This window comes from Patagioenas fasciata, chromosome 5, assembly GCF_037038585.1.
Source record: "Patagioenas fasciata isolate bPatFas1 chromosome 5, bPatFas1.hap1, whole genome shotgun sequence".
Lineage (NCBI taxonomy): Eukaryota > Metazoa > Chordata > Aves > Columbiformes > Columbidae > Patagioenas > Patagioenas fasciata.
The window spans coordinates 54,637,240-54,656,083 of NC_092524.1; the positions used below are offsets into that span (position 1 = coordinate 54,637,240).

Consider the following 18,844-nt stretch of genomic DNA (forward strand, 5'->3'; position numbering starts at 1 on the left):
CATCTGCAAGCCTACCAGTTGTTAAAGGATACATTCAGTAGTGTTTGGTGTAACCTTGCACAACACACCCAATGGAGCAATCAAATCAGATTTAAATTTAACTAAGTATATGGTTATGTACGTACTTCAGTCTAACACACTTTAGGCAATACAGCCCCACACCCAGCTCTCCTTTACCTAACTGATCTCGCCTCTACTCTGTGCCACCAAACAAGCTTTCCCTAGCAATGCAATGACCCAGATCAGGGACATGATCTGAAGTTATTTCGTGTTTTAGTGCTTTATTTTTCAGATAGATCAGTTTCCTGCAACGCTACAGAGAGAAGACACGTAAACAGCTCTACCAATACAGCTGAGGGGACTGTGCAGGAAGCAGGAAAAAGCAGCTGTGGACTGTAAGTATTTAATCCAATTTTGCCACTAAGCATCCATCAAGAACCTCATGGTCACCCTCATAAAGAAAGCAAGCTATCTGCCATAGTCCCAAGAATAGAGAAATGAGAGACTTCAGATCCCTTTTACTTTCAGGTGAACCTCTGACATGATCTGATCTCTTTGCTTGAGCACTGGAAACTAAAACACCACAGACAGAACAAGACGATGAAACCAAAACATTAAAACCTTAAAGAACATCATATAGCAAGGTATGAAATAAGTGTTGCATAAGCCATCATTGATATTCAACTCCTTTCCATCCATTTTTCCTCTTGTCCATTTCTACTCTCCCCAACACACAATTTCTACATAAAACACACACGGATTTCAGATCTCCTAGCATCCACTCATTATACAGAAAGCATCATTACAATTGGTACCTTCTTGGGAGACACACAGGGCAGGCTGGAGAGGCACAAATGCAAGACCAGCGTCAAACTTCCCATCTGCCATTCCTTGTTATAGTTCAGGCGCACCAGTAAGCCAGCACATGAAAGAGCATTCTAAAAATCAACAATAGCTTCTGTCCAAAGATTTAAAGATACACTGGCAAGCCTGATTCTTAAAAACCTGTTAATGAAACAGATCAATAACTACTTGACTCACTGGAAGCTCATCCAACACTCCTATCTGAGCTTGGATACCCAGGCTCTGCTGCATGCACAATGAAATCTGTGCATCAGTTTTCCAGACTTGTATGAAAAAAATGGTACAAGTCATTGATCTGGTAACAGAAATCAAAACTCATTTAAATACATTCAGGAAAAAAAATAGAGTTAAGACTGAAACTAGCATTTTTTTATCAGGATTTGCCATAAGAGCAGTCAGATTCTCATTAGTATTATTTAGAACATGGTTATTTCTTCTTAAGAGCAATCTCACATTTCATCTATAGATCTTTTGTTTTATTAATGTGAAATACATGCAGCCCATGTAAGATGTCCATAGGATGTTTTGATTCATCTTACTTTTGGTCTCTGAAAGGCAGCCAGGCACAACTTTCTTGATCATCACTGTTCAGCCAAGATATCAGAATAAATTCCCATTTTCTTGCACATGGTCTGATATATGGAGACCAAACTAGCAGGAGGGGCAGGGCCAGTGTCACACCTCCTCCTACGGCACATGCAGGACCACGAGACAACCACAACACCAATACAGTCTGCAAAGCAGGACAGAGGAAGACACTGTCCAAGCCTAGAATTCATCCCCTACAAGCCTCTAGGTTAATTGTCATCAGTGACAGTTGTAAACCTGACATCATGAATGCAGCAACTTGAAAGGTTGCTTTCAAAATGAAGACTCAATATTTTTTTTTAGTCTATTCACCAAGCTCTAACAGCCCCACTGAATTAAACTCAAACAGCTGGCTGCAGACAGCGTATCCTACTACAACGTAAGAATGAGTAAAATACCTTCACAATGAAGTTTTGAGCTTCTCAGACAAGCTTGAAAAACAAGAGAGGAAAAAAAAAAAAAAAATCACTATGACAAGTCCATGCAAGTCTTCCAGGAGAGCTTATAAAAGTAATTCTTTCACATATGACTGCAGATCAGCCAAAGATCAGCCAATGCCAGCTATAAGAATTACACCACTACTGTATCTATGACTCAGCAAGGGAATCTGGACACATGAAGAATAAAATTCACTTACATTAGTAAGAGGCAAGGATTTTTAAAAAGCCAGCAATTACAACAATGACACAGAAAATGATCCAAGATGACCGTGTCTGTGCTCTTTGTATGTTTAAACATACAAAGTTCGATTAGAATGTCAAACCCATTTACATATTTGCTAAAGTTTGAAAGCAAATAAAACAATGCTCAGTGCAGCTGAGCCAAAACACAAAGGATTCAATAGCTTTTTTCATCTCAGTGATCAGAAATGAACAATGGTTGTACGTTCTGCACAAAATACTGAACTCTGTTTCCAAGATTACATGTATATAGTCCAGCTATGCAAGTCTAATTTTAAATCTGAATAAAAACCAGACAGCAATCAGCAGTTTCATGTTTCAACTTAAGATACAAGCTTATTTGCTAAAACAGTCATTGGAGGTTTACATATAAGCATGAATAGATAGTTGTGTTTACACAACATTATTTGATGCAGTAAAGTATCAAGTTCTTAAGTAGCCCAATTACATTTTGATCCATCAACTAACACTAGTTAGAATTAAATTATTTCAAGAAGTGAGAAAACATCACAAACCATACCTTTCCAATACATCATCTTCATCCAGATATTCTACAAAATAAGCACTCAGATCGTGTCTTTTAAACACTTCAGTCCACAGGGTCTCTACATTACTAAATAAAAGACACTTGTTCCACATCCTCAAAAATAACCTCTATATTGTTATGTTGGCAGCAGACTCTTAGTTGTCAAGAGAAGAGATGAGGAAGAAATATTTTCACCCGTTTCTTAAGCAAAAAGTTCAAATAGAGACTTGCTGGATCTAAAAACAAATTACCCTCCCTGCACCTCCCCATGTAAAGAGGCATACTAACACAAAACTAGGATGGAAAGGGGTCCACGGTTAACATTTGAAACAATAAAGGAGAATCTGAGAAGACAAAGAAGGTAAAGCTTTAACTCATCAAGCTTCTCAAAGCCTCGAGAAAGTTATGAGCACTAAAAACTCTGAATTCGAGTTTCTATTTTTATTTTCTTCATTTCAAAATAAAACAGAGCATGCAATATGTGGTTAAACCTGAGGTAACCACATCTCAGTGGTACATCTGTCAAACACTTTAGATTTGTGTATTACGTTACACTGGTTTGGAGCAAAGCCTCAAGCGATGCTACACTCCCTAAGCTAAATTCTCACACAAATAAAGTATTGTTGTATCAACACGTATTTTATGATCTTACTATCACATTTTAAGGTTAGTACCTGACGCGTGTCATCTTTCATCCAAGAGCATCAAATGGGATGGCAGGGGAGAGCAAGCAGAAGCACAAGCCGAAGAGCAGAGCCCTATCCCACCGGTAGCCGAATATTCCAGAGGCACACGAATCACCCACGGAGCTCTCCGAGTTTCTCCAGGAACACCACTGTAACTCCCATGCGGAGAGGAGCAGGACGAAATCCCGAATCACAGGGCGGCCCCGGCCACCGGCGCTGCCGCGGGACAGCGGAGCGGCGGGCACACCGACGGGAGCCCCGCAGCGAGCGGGCGCGGCGCTCTCGCACCGGCCGGACACCGCAGCGACCCGAGCACCGGCCCCGCACCCGCTCCCGAGTGAGAGGCGACTCCGACACCCCCCCGCGAGGGTCCACTCAGCGCCGGCGGGCCACACCGGTCCGGGGAGCGGGCGAGAAGAGGCAGAGGTGAGGCCGCCGCCGCAGCTCCGAACCGGGACCCCTGCGGGCTGGGCCCGCTCGCCCCCGGGAGCAGCACCAGAAGGGCCGCTCCCCGCGGCGAGAGGCCCTGTGGGGCGCAGGGCCCCGCACACCAGCCCCGCCACAGCGGCGGAGCTGCGGTCTGGGAGCGGCGAGGCGGGTGCGGGAGGCGCCTGCCCGCAGCCGGCGCTGGGCACTGCCGGCCCCAGCTCAGGGAACCCCGCCGCGGGGGCGTCGGCGATCTCGCCCCCTCCCCTCTGCCGCTGTGACACCGAGCCCGGCCCCCCTCCCAGCCTGCGGTCACCGCGCGGCTGCCCGCGGCGCCTCACCTCCCGCAGCCGCTCGCCGCCGCCATCCTCCCCACTCAGCACCACCCGCTCCCTCCCGGCCCCACTCCGGCCGCCGCCATTTTGTTCCAGAGCCCCAGACTCGGCCGGGCAGGGGAGCGGGCACGGCGCGTGCGCAGCAGCGCTGCGGCGCCCGGGCCACGTGGTCCGCGGGGGGCGGGAGGGAGGGAGGGAGGGGCGGGGCGGAGGGGCGGCAGACATGGCGGGGGCGGGGCCGAGGGGTCGTGAGGGGCTGAGGCTGGGTCCTGGGGACAGCAGAGGCCCGGGTCCAGCTGCTGCCCGCCTCCTCGGAGGTGTGTGTGCGGGTTGCTTCGTGTGGCAGGTCACACCAGCTTGTCGTACTCGGGTACAAAGGTGTCTGCGATGTACAGGGTTTGTCAGCACATGTTCTTTGTCCCTGAGACTTCCTTAAGCAGCTTATATTACACATATGTTTAGTTCCTTGCTTTGCCAAGCTGTTACAAGCTTGTGACAGGCAGGCCACAGTCAGATTACAGTTTTATTGTTCATGCTAGGAGTATATACTGTTCACCTGGAAATAAACTCCCACCACCTTCCCCATTTCTGATAACCTCTCTCAGCATCAGAAAGTGGTGCTTTACACATTTATGTGAAATTAAGTGTGACCAGCAAAAATGTTGGCAGCTTTTCCTGCTGTTGCTGATACCGCTCCTGCTACATTTTCTTGGAAGAAAGGTGCATCTCAATACAGGCAGGATCAGAACAAATTGGCCTCCATGTCTACATGATCAGTTTTCAAAATTAGAGAAAGTGACCAAAAACAGACCTCAAAGCTTTACTGGAACAATAAAACCACATAAATAAACCGAACTACTTGTGCTCTCTAAAAGAGCCAAGGACCATGTGTCCATATCTGAGAAGGACTGAGTAAAGAGTTTCATGCACAGGCCAAAAATCTGATGAACTCACATGGCAGAAAATACTCAGCAAGCTGCAAGCCACATCTGTGATCACTCTTGGTTGGTTAAGGCAAGCTATGACTGATTATATTCCCTCCTGACTTTGCTGACAGCTGGTTTCTGGAGAGAAGCCTTCCTCCCACTTGGCATCGCACTGTCCTCCAACCATCTCTGTAATTAACTCGCCTGAATGCACCAGACCTCCCTAACTACCACTTGGCGTAACATCCCACAATGCTGAGCAGCTTACCAAGAAGCAAGGAAAAAAACAAGCTCTAATGTATTTCTCCATGCTGTAGACTGCTTTCTAACTGATTTCAGCCTAAAATGAAGGAGAAACACAGTTAGTTGGGCTGATGGAAAGTATCTTGTACTCTTTGGAGGTTTAACCATCTTATTTGTATGATCTCCAACAGTTTAGTGTCTGAGAGAACCACAGCCTTTGAATTCCATGTCCACACAGTACCAGAGTGAGATGAGGGGATTTCTGTAATTGCAGTTTAATAGATAAAGTTCACACTGTCAGGGTTATGCTTGTATCTGTTCAAGGGGAACTATGTTCTGTAAATATTATGTCTTTGCAAGCTGCTGTTGTTGTTGTCAGGAGAGCCAATAAAACTGACTGGCAGGCAGAGCTCAGCCTCTTCGAGCTGTTGCCTGCTAGAGCCTTCCCAACTTCTGTCTCTTTTCTTGTGCCTGCCCTAACCCACTTTCCATTCCCTGCTATTAGGAACCATAATCATGGAATACCACATACTCAGTTCTATTTTACCCTTGTTTTCTGTAGAAATGTGGTATATATGATCATATTGCCTGTCTGTGCATATATGGTTTTAGGTCTGTGACTTCTCTGCTAAATATTTTTTCACTCATTGATCCATTTTTCGTTTGGGTCATCATAGATGCTGCAATTACAGAAAAGGCTTAGTTTGTCTTGGCCATCAAAATCAAGCAACCAATAGACACAAGCCTTTAGGAAATTAAACTGCGGTAGTTCTAATGTGCATGGAATTGTTGATTGCAGCCAAGGTGTTTAAATGTCAACAGTGTGAGACAAACCCTGCCTCTATATGTCACTCTGGATTTATAATATCATTGTTACAATTTTAGCAACACCTTACTGACACCAGCATAGAAATAAGAAGCAGTTGAAGTTAAATAAGTAAGATTCAAATCACAGAGCTTTTAGACTGAGGGGAGAGAGTATGCCATTTTGGTTTTCAGGTGACAGGAACTAGTTATGGATTTGTTCTGTAGGTAGGTGAAAAAAATCCATTCTTCATAATCTTACAGGTAGTGAAAATGAGAAGGGAAAAAAGAAGTCTTACAGGCCAAATGTTTGCTTTGTTAGTGTTTTTTGTATATTCTGGTATTATAAACCCAAGTGTAGTCAAAATGGATGGTGAGATCAAAGTGCCAAGATCTTGCTCTGCAATGATTATCTTTTTAGTAGCTAAAATAAACCTTCTCTCTTATGACTCAGAGACAAACAGTGTGTTGAGTAACAACTTGGGGAGACATCTGGCAGGTTGGAAGCGAGGAAGGCCACCACATGCTTTCTCTTCAGGCTTTTTAAAGCATGGAGGTTACCCCCTGACTGCAGTGAAGTGTCATTACCTTCAAGGACTGCAGGGTCTCCTGGGCTAGACAGCTGGAGCGTGCACCAGAAACAGGCTGACCAGATCCTGCCAAGGGGGACCTTGGCGCAGGAGACAGGTTATAAAAATCTGAGTTACAAACCTTGCTGCAGAGGAGTGGGAAGGGGAAGTTAGTTGCATTTATATGCAGGTGAATATGTTTTCTGAGATGAGAGGATAGGAGATTCACACCATCTGGCAAACACCCCCAGACCGTGTGCACACACATCACTTCCCTGATCACCTAATTATAATCCTCACACCACGCTCTCAGAAATGAAGTGGTCTTCTGTTTTTAGCAGGATTGAGATATGTTTGGTTTTGTCAATTTAAAATGATCTCTTGATGTCCTAATGAGCAAAATCTTACATATGCCTTAAATATTATAAAATGTCATCTGCTCTTTAGAACAAAGTGCAAAATGAGATACTGGCTGAGCCGCACAATGGTACTCGGTACCTCTGCTTATACAGTGATGTCATGCTTTATTTGTGTTTTTGCAGGGACTATTGTGAAATACTGATGATAATCACTGTACATGCACATTGCATTTTATCTTCAAATTCAAGAGTGTTCATAGGAAAAATTGGTTATGTGCCACCACTTATCAAAAATAAAACCAACCCAAATGTCTATTGCAGCTCATTTACCCTTCATTTGCGCTAGGAAGCTTGAGCTTTGAAATGCTCTCTGAATATTTGTCAGAGTTTATTGAAGAGAAAATACACTTGGGGAAAAAAAAAACAGTTCACTTCTATTGATTAATTTTTTGTCTATGATTCATTTCTTAGGCTTTTGGATGTCTCCTTCGCTTTTCATTCCAAATGTGTACTGTTTATTATTATTAATGATGTATTTGTATTGCTGTGTTTTGTGGAGGCCCTAATCAAAACTGGGGTCCTGCTGTGCTGGATGGAATGCCAAACTCAGATTACAGTACATGTCTAGAGAATTTACAAATTAGCTGAAAGGTTGTGATCATGCAAGGTACAGAAAGCCTCCTGGGAACCTGTGAGAAAACTGGATGTGCGTAATTTTCAGTGAGAGCTGGCGTCAGACCATGTGTTACCTCTAGGTGTCCACTACAGAAGTAATGTCAGCTGCCTTTCTTCGAGAATGTGATTCTGTTTTGCTGTAAGCAACACCTTTTTATTCATGACCATCTGAAGCATGACTTTCTAGCAGTACGGATCAAATCCCTGAAGTCCAGTTTTCCAATAGTTTTTACTGTGTGCATTTCAGTTCAGTTTTATGGCACACAAAGCAGTAAATCCTGGCTAAAGAAAAGCTTAGAATACTTTAAAGTATTATCTGTTTATTGGTAACTAATTCACAGTAACTGAATCCTCAAGAGCTGAAAAACAGATTGAAGACTGATGCTTATTACGCTAAACAGGCTTCATTTTTATCAGTGATAATGACAAGATTCTGCAAACACATAGATCTGGACTATTACTAGCTCCTCAGTTTTATTATTTGTCTGTTGTCTTTCTTACTATCTGGGCTTTTCTCGCTACCTAAACCTACTTTAAGTTTTCGTAGAAGAAAGGTATTTGCCATAGGCATATACACATTGCTCGTTATACACCATCTGACAGCCCCTCAAAGAATAGACTGAAGGTGATTTGCAAGTCACAATAATTGGATTTCTATAATCGGTGATGGCAGAGCAAGAGATGTGCTTCCTTGCATGAAACAGGTGGCATGGAAGCACAGCAATGACAGCAATGCTCTTTCTGCCCTGATTTTGCTTGTTCCCAGGGTCACCAGATCATCGCACAGAGACGAGGAAAGCCCTGTGTTCTGGCAAGAGAGCAGAGGAAGGGAGGTGAGGATAGAGGATTTTGTGGGCTGCTAGCAGGAGAGAAGGAGGCTGCCCTGGGGCAGCAGTGGTGGGGACTGCTATGTAATTAGCTGTTATGGGATCTCTGCCTGTTCTGTGACAAGCAAATTCCCCATCAGCAGGCGTGGGGGGAAGCTGAGGGGCACACGGACACCCTGCGCTTCTGGGAGGCCTGGCCAGTTTGATGAGGTGAAATAGGTGCATCCAGCAGGAACAAAGTGCAAACTGCTATTACCTTGAAGGAGGTGTTAAACAGGCCCTGCCCCGGGTGGGCCGCAGAAAATACACCTACATTAGGAGCCTTTGAAGAACCGTGAGGAAAGAAGTGACATTAGACTCCCATGTTAAGGTGTGGAGGCCTGGGGCAGATGTCTGTGGACAACCTGGCACCTCAAAAAATAAAGACAAGGTTGGCGGTGATCTATGCCAGGAGGTTAAACCTTACAAAACTAACTGCCTGTGAAATCCATGGGCTGACAGTGCTGGGCAGCCCATGGCCGTTACATTTAGACAAACTTATACTGGAGTCAGAATTAAGATCTCAAATTTAAGCACACAAAATTAATAGTTTTGCCTATGTGACCTTTATGTACCTTACTTGTGCGCATGCATAGGGGAAAAATCTCTCCCTGTGATCACTAAGTCATATCCTAAAAGGAATATTACCTCCTTGTAAATCAAAAGTCATTTGGATTAACCTTTAGTAGGGTTCTTAGAAGGGTTTTGTTATGTGTACGGTTTGTTACTAATGGTACTGTGTCACTGATGCTTTTGGTGAGGGTATAATCATGCGCCCTGTGGCTGCATTCCTTGCTAAATGCTGTTTGTAATTTGTCAAAGTAGAGAAAGATGCCAAACAAAACCACTGGTGATGATGGCAGTTGCTTGCTTTGGCTGCCCATACCTGTACTGCTGACCTTTTCCTTCCACTTAGTACTTTATGAAATGGTCCCTTTTTTTCTCCACAGGACCCATTTCTGTGAGAAATGTGCGTGATGTAAGATGGTCACTGAGTGAGCAGTTACTCAATATATTGATCTCTCCTCACAGTTCTTATGGCATTGTGCCTACTTTGCTGTACACTTCAACCTCTATTCTAAATGCAGCGTTATTAACTTCCTAATGCCCTCTCTGTGGCATCTGAATGCTTCACAAACACTAATGAATTTTCAAAAAACAGTTGTTATATCCACCCTGTAGATTACAACATGAGGCACAGAATTATTCCAGTGGAGAATCTGCTTGTTCTGGTGGCTTAGTTAAGGTACATGGGCTCTTATAGGTACTTACCAGTACAGTAGCACTTGTTGTGTTTGGTGCGTCTCGTTCAATTCATTGCAGCTGTGAGTCTGCCCTTTTGCAAATTTGGCACCAAGATTTCCAGTCTAGCAGTCAGAACATGAAGAGCAAACAGCTGACTGCAACTTAGGAAAAGTTTCAGTGATCAGCTGGTTATTGCATTGTAATTCTTTGGCAGAGTCAAGGTTGGACTCCCAGGAGAGTACTTAGCTATGAGACAGTCCTTTTTCATTCTGGCATTTCTTGTCTCATGCCATCTGCACATTCCAAGTTCTGCAACATGCTGAGCAACGGCCAACATATAGACTTTTTTTTTTTTCTTTTACATCCGTGATTTATGCCTAGAACATATCCATCCTTTAAGTTATCTAGATACAGTTTTTGAAGTGACATAGCATCAGCTGAATTCATAGCACTGACTGGAATTTGTCTATATGCTTAATGTGTGGATAAACTAACTAATTGATTAGGAAGTCCATGCTAGAAAGATGATAGTAGATGATCAGTAGGAGAATACATGATCCAACAACTCATGACATGTGTATAAAGCTTGTTCTTCATATTCAAGTTGCTGAACTGGTATTCTTCCTGAGATGTTGCTTGATCAGGGGTGGATGAATCTTGCAAAGTTATTATTGCTACTTGCTGTACTGCCTAAATAAAGAAACCTGGATGATGAAGCAGTTGTCAAGCTGAATAGTTTCTGGACAAGACTGCGTGAGTGTAGTTTCTGAAAGATGTAGAGTTAGAAACAAATTGAAGCAATCAATCATTGTCAGTGAAAGAGCAATTCTAACAACACCTTCAGATGTTGAAAGTGTTTGGAGTGCCAAGGGAGAGCAACAGGCAGAATAGCCAGTGGTCAGAGGGACAGGCAACCTAGAAAGAAGCAGCCAACATGATGGAGATCTGAAGAGAGCTCTAAAGAGAGCTAAGCACTGTAAAGGTTTGCTGTCAATCAGCAAAATTTTCCTTATGTCAAATCTCTCTGCTACTGCAATTTAAGTTCACTACTATTTGTTCTGTCAACAGCAGACACAGGGAACAAGTTATTCTCATAGTCTTTGCAACTACTTTTATAGGACAAGTCTGGAAGGCAGTCACCTTCGCCTTCACTTCTCTTTTTAGACTAAACAATTCTAATTTATTCAGTGTTTCCTTATGGATGTGTTTTGTAGTTCTTGATCATTCTCCTCACACTTCTTTGTTGTCTTTGTGATTAGTTCACATCTTTCTTGAAGTACAGGTCCCAAACTGGAACCCAAACTGCAGCACAAGTTTTACCAGTACCATGTGCTGCAGGGGACTCCTTCACATACTTCACAGACGATGCTTTTGTGTGTGTCTCCCAATACAAGCACCTTTTTCTCCAGCAGTGTAATGCTGACCCGTGTTTAATTTGTCATTTAGTGTATCTCTGACATTGTCTTCTGAAAATGATTAAGGCAATCTTTTTTCTTGTGTTTTGTGCAATTGGTTGTCCTGGGTGCAGAATATTCTGTCCTTTTCTGTATGTCAAAATTTCTCCTTGTTTATGCTGAATTGCCTGTGACTGAGATAAGTTGGCTTCTTGCTACATGCACCTCCTGTTCTTTCTTCACTTTGGGTTATTCTGCAGCTGTGCCATTCATGTTTTTCAAAGGAAGTACCAATTTTCTGAGACTCCTTTTCCCCCTGGGCATATTTTCCTTAGGATCTGTGAGTTTATTGAATTTCATAGACAGCAGAACTCATGATCTTCATTTTACTATTCTTCTTCACTCCCTTCATGAAGACAAGGAACACTGTTATTCCACGGTTTCAGCTACCTTTCCTCTCTACATTCTCTACCAGTTCCTCCTTACTGTTTGCAATCAAATGGAATGTGAGGTCCCTTCCAGCTGTATTCAGAATAAACATATCACCAACACCTTCCAAGAGTTTGCTGGACACTCTGTTCTGTATCTGTTTATTTTTTTGCCTAATATATGTGCAGATGTCAAAGTCTCCATTATTTCCAAGTCTGGAGCTCTGGCTGATTCTGCTAGATGCTCTCTGATAGCATTGTCTGCATTATGTGCTCTGTTAAGCATCCCTGTAACACCGCCCTTGTGCATTTCTTCCTGTATCATTATCCATGTTAATATTATGATAACATGGATTATCCTATTCTCAGTTGTGCAAATTCAGTTATAACTGGGTTATTGTGTTTAGGATTTCTAGTGTTTCTTGTTCCTGTGTTTCTTGCATTAGTATATAGATATCTGAGATGTTCATGGAATTGATCCATTGTCCTTCACATCTTCCTTATGACCTTTATGGTCACAAAGCAAATATACCATCCCCCTTCTTTATAAGGTGGACCGAACATCTGCCCAGTAATGTGAAGAACAGTGTTTCAGTGCTCAGAGAACCCAAGTCCTTCTGCTGCTACCATTTATGCAGACAAATGCTAATTTCCAAGATGTGTCTCCCACTTCCTTGCCCTTAGTTGTTAACTGGAAGAAGAAATAAGAGTACAAACTGAATCCCCTGCTGCTTCGCCCTCACTGCTTGCACCATGCAGTGCTTCTGTTCACTTCAGGCTCTCTCCTAGCAGTACCCTTGGCACTCACATAGATGAAGAGCATGAGGAGATAATCAGCGAACTGGCAGGGCTTCCTCTTCTCTTTCCAGGAGTCTGAACGTGCTTCCCTTGGAACAGCAGGACAAATTGTTTTGTGGGTCTGCCCAGTTCAGGAGGGGTTAATGGCACTTTTTGTTTTCTCTATGGAGACTGTGTGTCTTAGGTCTTTTGCGCAATGTGATTTTCCTTCCTACGCCCTTAGTGCTAAATCCTTCCTTGCTGCCTTAACCCTGGCTCTTTGACTTCAAAAGCAGTGGACTTTTTGGAAAAGCAGCTTATTCACCCCCAGCTGCTGATGTAGACTACTTGAGTGGCCAGCTTTCCTTCTCTGCATGCTGACCTTAATAAGGGGTTTGATAAGCAAAATAAGTTCATTAGAAGCTCCTGTCCTGAGGTACTCTCAGATAAAGCATGAAGACCCAAGTCCTGGAAAGGAGGAAGCTAAGAAGCACTCAGTGAGGATTTTTTGCCATTGGAGGCCCCTGACAGAGATGCATGAGAGACCAGCGTTCACTGTACCGCAGCTTGGACTGACACATATTTTGCTTCCTGATGGTAGTGGTGCTAATCATGACAGGGAGTTTTGCAATTCTGCACTGAGCAACAAAGCATTTCAAGGATAAATGAAATGTTATTAACAGGTTTTGGTTAATAAGTAACAGACAATGAAAGCCTATGATTCCTACTGTGAGAGCCAAGATGACATTAAGAGTGTTAGCAAAGTTGCCTCTTAGGAGAGAAAAAGGGGGAAAATCATACAAATATTGACTCTCAGATTCTTATGAGTCTTTTAAATATGAAGATAAGATCCGAGGAGGTCAATGCGTGAACTTTTATACACAGTAGGGGTGTCTATTATTTCCACAGAATAACTGTTGTGTTTGGGGGACTGTATCCAAACTGATGATTAGAATTTGCTGCACTGGTCTACCATATACATAGAATATGTAGTATGCATATATCCCATGCAAAGCATTCAAGCTAGCAGAAAGGAGTTACAACAATTACCTAAATGAGGTGGTTGCCTTGGAAGACCCCTTTAAACAGAAGTAGATTTAAGCTGCATCAGATATAGTTCTATGTTGGCTGACAATTCAAGGGTCTTTGGATGCAGAGTATAGGGACAGACCTTAACAGATAAAGTCGACCCTGAATGCAGTAAACCGAAATGGATAGAACATGCAGTGGTTTAAATTAATAATTTGTTGGAAGTCTGGTTTTGCTTCTGTTTTAAGTTTTTGACTCTGCCTCCCTTTTTGTCTTTGAAGTTAATGTTCATTGTACACTGATCTTTGTTTTCTCCCAAGCACTTTCATCTCTTGCCTCAGGCAATCCCATATGCATCGGAGGAGATCTGTGCAAAAGGCTTTTTTCAAATCCCTCCTTAAAATTAACTTCTGCTATGAATCTTATGAGCAATGCTATGCTACTGCCACTTGCTGTGCTGCATATTGCATTTGCCTGTTACTTGTTGCTTTTCCCACCACATGTCCATTTATTTTTGGCTCAAGATTTGCCCTTTAAAAATAAAGGAGCCTGATGTGCCAGAAAGCATTACCTTGGTAAGACCAGCTTTGCTTCTGTAGACTTTTGCAGCTGCCTGGGGATGTCAAAGCAGAAGCTGCTTGTGAAAGTGGTGTCTCAGGGTAAAATTAGGCCTCTGAGGCTTTGTTGGGACAGTGACTCCACCAGTTCATTTTATGATATTGGAGAACAAAAATGATTTGATGTCTGATCCTGATAACTTTCTCCTTTGGTGTCCAATTCTCTCTGTACTTCACCTTCTATGAGTTGTTATGTTTGACCCATTTAGACTATAGTGTAGCTCATGCAGTAGTTTATATGTAGATATATGGATAGCATATAGTATTCTGGCATGACATCTATTGGCAAGTCCATACCCTGCTGAATTAAAAGCTGTGCTCTGGAGAGACCAATCCAGTATTAGGCACTGTGAGCAAAAGTCTTTTCTCAGAGCAATGGAGCTGGTGCAGCCGAGCTGTTATATCCACTTATCACTGCTTGAGGATATTAACCTGACTCCAAGAATAGTAGAGATATTTAGCAAGGTATTGGGCATTTCCAGAGCTAACATAATCTCTGCCTGATCAGGAATGTCTGCATTTCTTTGCTGCACACCAGAGACATGCCCTTAGATTCCTACGTGAAGAATTCACTTCCAGTCTGTAATTCTCTGTGACCAAACTTTGGACGTAAAAACGAGTGTGGCAGGTAGAATATTCCATGACCACCCACTGAAATGAATGAGCTGGTTCTGTACTGGGCCCCAGGATTACACTGTCCTCCAGAACTGAACATGGCAATTACTTTGTGATGCCCCCCCAAAACAGAAGAAAAAGTCAAAGATTATGTGTTCTTGGAATCTGACGAAAAAAGGAACAATAAGAGCAGCAATTTAAAAAGCAGGCACAGTATTTTTGATTAATTAGAGTACTAAGACTTGCTTGCTTTTGCAAGAATGCCTCCAGCTAACGACTACCAGACATTGGGATCAGTTTTGTGTCTTGTCCAAAACACAATGTGTTGAACAATCATTCCATGGGCCGTCTCCTCCCCCTGTTTGGGTTGGCCCAGTGCCGCTGTCTTCAGTTGTACAGTGCCAGCTCATACCAGCTGGGACTCTTGCTTATTCATCAGATTCCCAGGGAAAAATATAAATAGTACTTAGCTTTCTTACTGCTCCCTACAGGAAAATGGGAGAGTCTCATCTTCACAGAATCACAGAATCACAGAATGTTAGGGATTGGAAGGGACCTCAAAAGATCATCTAGTCCAATCCCCCTACCAGAGCAGGAACACCTAGATGAGGTTACACAGGAATGTGTCCAGGTGGGTTTTGAATGTCTCCAGAGTAGGAGACTCCACAACCTCCCTGGGCAGCCTGTTCCAGTGCTCTGTCACCCTCACTGAGAAGAAGTTTCTTCTCAAATTAAAGTGGAACCTCTTGCGTTCCAGTTTGAACCCATTACCCCTGGTCCTACAGTTGGATGTCACCAAGAAGAGCCTGGCTCCATCCTCCTGACACTCACCCTTTATATATTTGTAAACATTAAAGAGGTCACCCCTCAGTCTCCTCTTCTCTAAGCTAAAGAGCGCCAGCTCCCTCAGCCTTTCCTCATAAGGGAGATGCTCCACTCCCTTAATCACCTTTGTTGCCCTATGCTGGACTCTCTCCAGCAGTTCCCTGTCCTTCTTGAACTGAGGGACCCAGAACTGGACACAATATTCCAGATGTGGTCTCACCAGGGCAGAGTAGAGGGGAAGGAGAGCCTCTTTCAACCTACTAACCACCCCCCTTCTAATACACCCCAGGATGCCATTGGCCTTCCTGGCCACAAGGGCCCAGTGCTGGCTCATGGTCATCCTGCTGTCCACCAGGACCCCCAGGTCCCTTTTCTCTACACTGCTCTCTAATATGTAATTTCCCCAACTTATACTGGAACCTGGGGTTGTTCCTACCCAGATGCAAGACTCTACACTTTCTCTTGTTATATTTATTAAATTTTTCCCCACCCAACTCTCCAGCCTGTCCGGGTCTCTCTGGATGGCAGCACAGCCTTCTGGTGTGTCAGCCACTCCTCCCAGCTTGGTGTCATCAGCAAACTTGCTGATAGTACATTCTATTCCCTCATCCAAATTGTTGATGAATATATTGAATAATACCGGCCCCAGTACTGACCCTTGAGACACTCCTCTAGATACTGGCCTCCAACTGGACTCCGCCTCATTGACCATGACTCTCTGGCTTCTTCCCTTCAGCCAGTTTGCAGTCCACCTCACTACCCAATCATCCAGACTGTACTCCCTCAGTTTAGCTGTAAGGATGCTGTGGGAGACTGTGTCAAATGCCTTACTCAAGTCTAGGTAGACCACGTCCACCGCTCTGCCATCATCCATCCATCTTGTTATGTCCTCATAAAAGTCAATGAGGTTGGTCAAGCACGACTTCCCCTTGTTGAAGCCACGTTGACTGCCCCTAATAACCCTCTTATCCCTGATATGCCTTGAGATGGCACCAAGGATAAGTAATTCCGTCAGTTTCTCAGGGATGGAGGTGAGGCTGACAGGTCTATAGTTACCTGGGTCCTCCTTCTTGCCCTTTTGCGAAGACTAGAGTGACATTTGCTTTCCTCCAGTCCTCGGGCACCTCTCCCATTTCCCAAGACTTGGCAAAGATGATGGAGAGTGGTCCAGCAATGACCTCAGCCAGCTCCCTCAGCACCCTTGGGTGCATCCAGTCTGGACCCACAGATTTATGGATGTCCAGATTGCCTAATTGCTCCCTAACCCAGTCCTCATCAACCAAGGCAAACTCCTCCATCGTCCTGCCTTCCTCTGGGGCCTCAGCGGTACAGGACTCCTCAGGACAGCCTCCGGCAGAGTAGACAGAGACAAATAAGGTGTTCAGTAGCTCTTCCTTCTCTGTATCTTCTGTCACCAGGGCACCCACCTCATTCATCAGTGGGCCTACATTGCCTCTGGTGTTAGTTTTATCTGCCACGTATTGGAAAAAGCTCTTCCTGTTGTCCTTGACCTCTTGTGCCAGGTTTAATTCTAAGGAGGCCTTAGCTTTCCTGGTTGCCTCCCTACACCCTCTGACAACAGCCTTATATTCTCCCCAGGTGGCCAGCCCCTCCTTCCATGATCTATAAACTCTCCTCTTCCACTTGAGCTTACCCAGCAGTTCCCTGTTTAGCCACGCCTGTCTCCTGGCTCCCTTCCTTGACTTCCTACATGTCGGGATGCTCTGATCTTGTGCCCGGTAGAAACAGTCCCTGAACACCAACCAACTGTCTTGGGCCCCTTTACCTTCAAGCAGCCTTGCCCATGGGATTTCCCCCAGCAATTGCTGAAAAGGCCAAAGTTTGCCTTGCTGAAATCCAGGGTTGCAATTCTCCTTACTATGCTTTTCCTGCCACAAGAGATCCTGAACTCCACCATCTCATGGTCACTGCAACCAAGGCAGCCCTCAACCTTTACCACTTCATTTAAACAGAGGGGAAAAGTCAGATATTGTAAAAGGTAAAGTTTTGAGATTTTGGTGCTCATATAAAGGGGCAAAAAGCTCATCTTGTCCCACTAAAGCTGACAGAAACATTATCAGTGGCTGGTGGATGCAGGATGAATCTTCAAATTGTAGTAAAAGCCCGTTATGAAAGTAGAATAATTTTCAGAGGAATTCAGCATCTCATTGTTTCCACCTGTGTTAGCAATATATGAATTATTTTTGTGATTGTAAATAAAGGCAGCAGCCAGTTTGGGTCTTTACTATATACAGAAATATCTATTGAAGAAACTTGCAAAATGCTCAGGCTTTCTCAAAAGCAATTGCTTTGTACTGTGGCTAGACACAGAAAGCACCATCCTCTGCTGTTACCTCTGCGCTGTTGTGGGAGCCACATTCACCCTCCAGTGGGTCAGGCTGCCTGCCAGGTCCCCGGCACATCCAGGAGCAGCTGGACAGCACTGAACTGTTCAGAGGATCGGACTTTGAACTGGGACTTTGCTGACATTTAGCTGTGCCAGGGGAGCTGCACGAATCCTAGCCTGGAGTCATGGCAAGTAATCTCTGTGTTCCAGCTCTTCCACCAGCTGACCGTAGCGTTTGAGCTTGCAGAACAAAAATGTTGCATGCTGTGTGTAACAGTCAGAGGCACAGCAGGGAATATCTTTTGTCCCAGGTTGCAAGCAAGTTTTCAGTTGTTTTTCATGCTACTTACTTAGGTGGATAAAAATCTCACCCTTCAGGAGAACAAAACCAGAGCCAAGTCACTGTATCCCCATCAAGAGGAAGGTCCATGAGTCTGCTTTGCATTGTGCAGTGATCTAGTGCCACCTGCAGCTTGAAGTGGGTCTTGGAGACCAAAAGCTGTCAGAAGCTGAAATTACATGCAAAGCAAAGCAGCACGCGCCAAAAAAATTACCTTATGATTTTAAAACAAATAAAGGCATGATAGAAAACCAGAAGGAATTAAGTTAAAAGCTTGGTGTGTATTAAAATAGCAAACGAAGGTTTAATATTGTTTCATAAGATTTGTGCTTTTGAATATGCTTCATTCCAACATAGATAGATAGATAGATAGATAGATAGATAGATAGATAGATAGATAGATGCATTCATCTATTACGTGACTTTTTTCCTCTCAACCCATTTATTTTTGCTGTTGTTGACCAAAATGAGCTTGAAGTCAATGACAGAAGTCAGCTGGTGGCATTATTAATGAGGTTTAGGCAACAGTGTACCAACCGTTTATGGGTCCTCTGGTGTCATCTGTAAGACTTACCTAGACTTCAGGCCCCTGTGAAGAAAATCCCATTTTGTGAAGTTTTCCATGTTAGCACAGTCATTCACAACCTAGAAGCATGTCACCCTTTTTGAAGGGCTGTGCT

General features: G+C 43.8%; 1 protein-coding gene across 3 annotated transcripts in view; it reads right to left on the minus strand.

Moving 5' to 3' along the window:
* Positions 1–4,260, minus strand: part of BTBD7 (BTB domain containing 7) — a 57,805-nt gene extending 53,545 nt beyond the window's left edge. The window contains exon 1 of one of the 3 annotated variants that reach the window (XM_065838635.2): positions 4,112–4,260. The gene's annotated coding sequence lies outside the window, so the exon portion shown is untranslated. Of the gene's footprint in view, positions 1–3,332; positions 3,483–4,111 lie in introns of those variants that run through there. The other 2 variants (XM_071809572.1, XM_071809573.1) reach the window with 2 other exon arrangements.
* Positions 4,261–18,844: the final 14,584 nt, after the last annotated feature.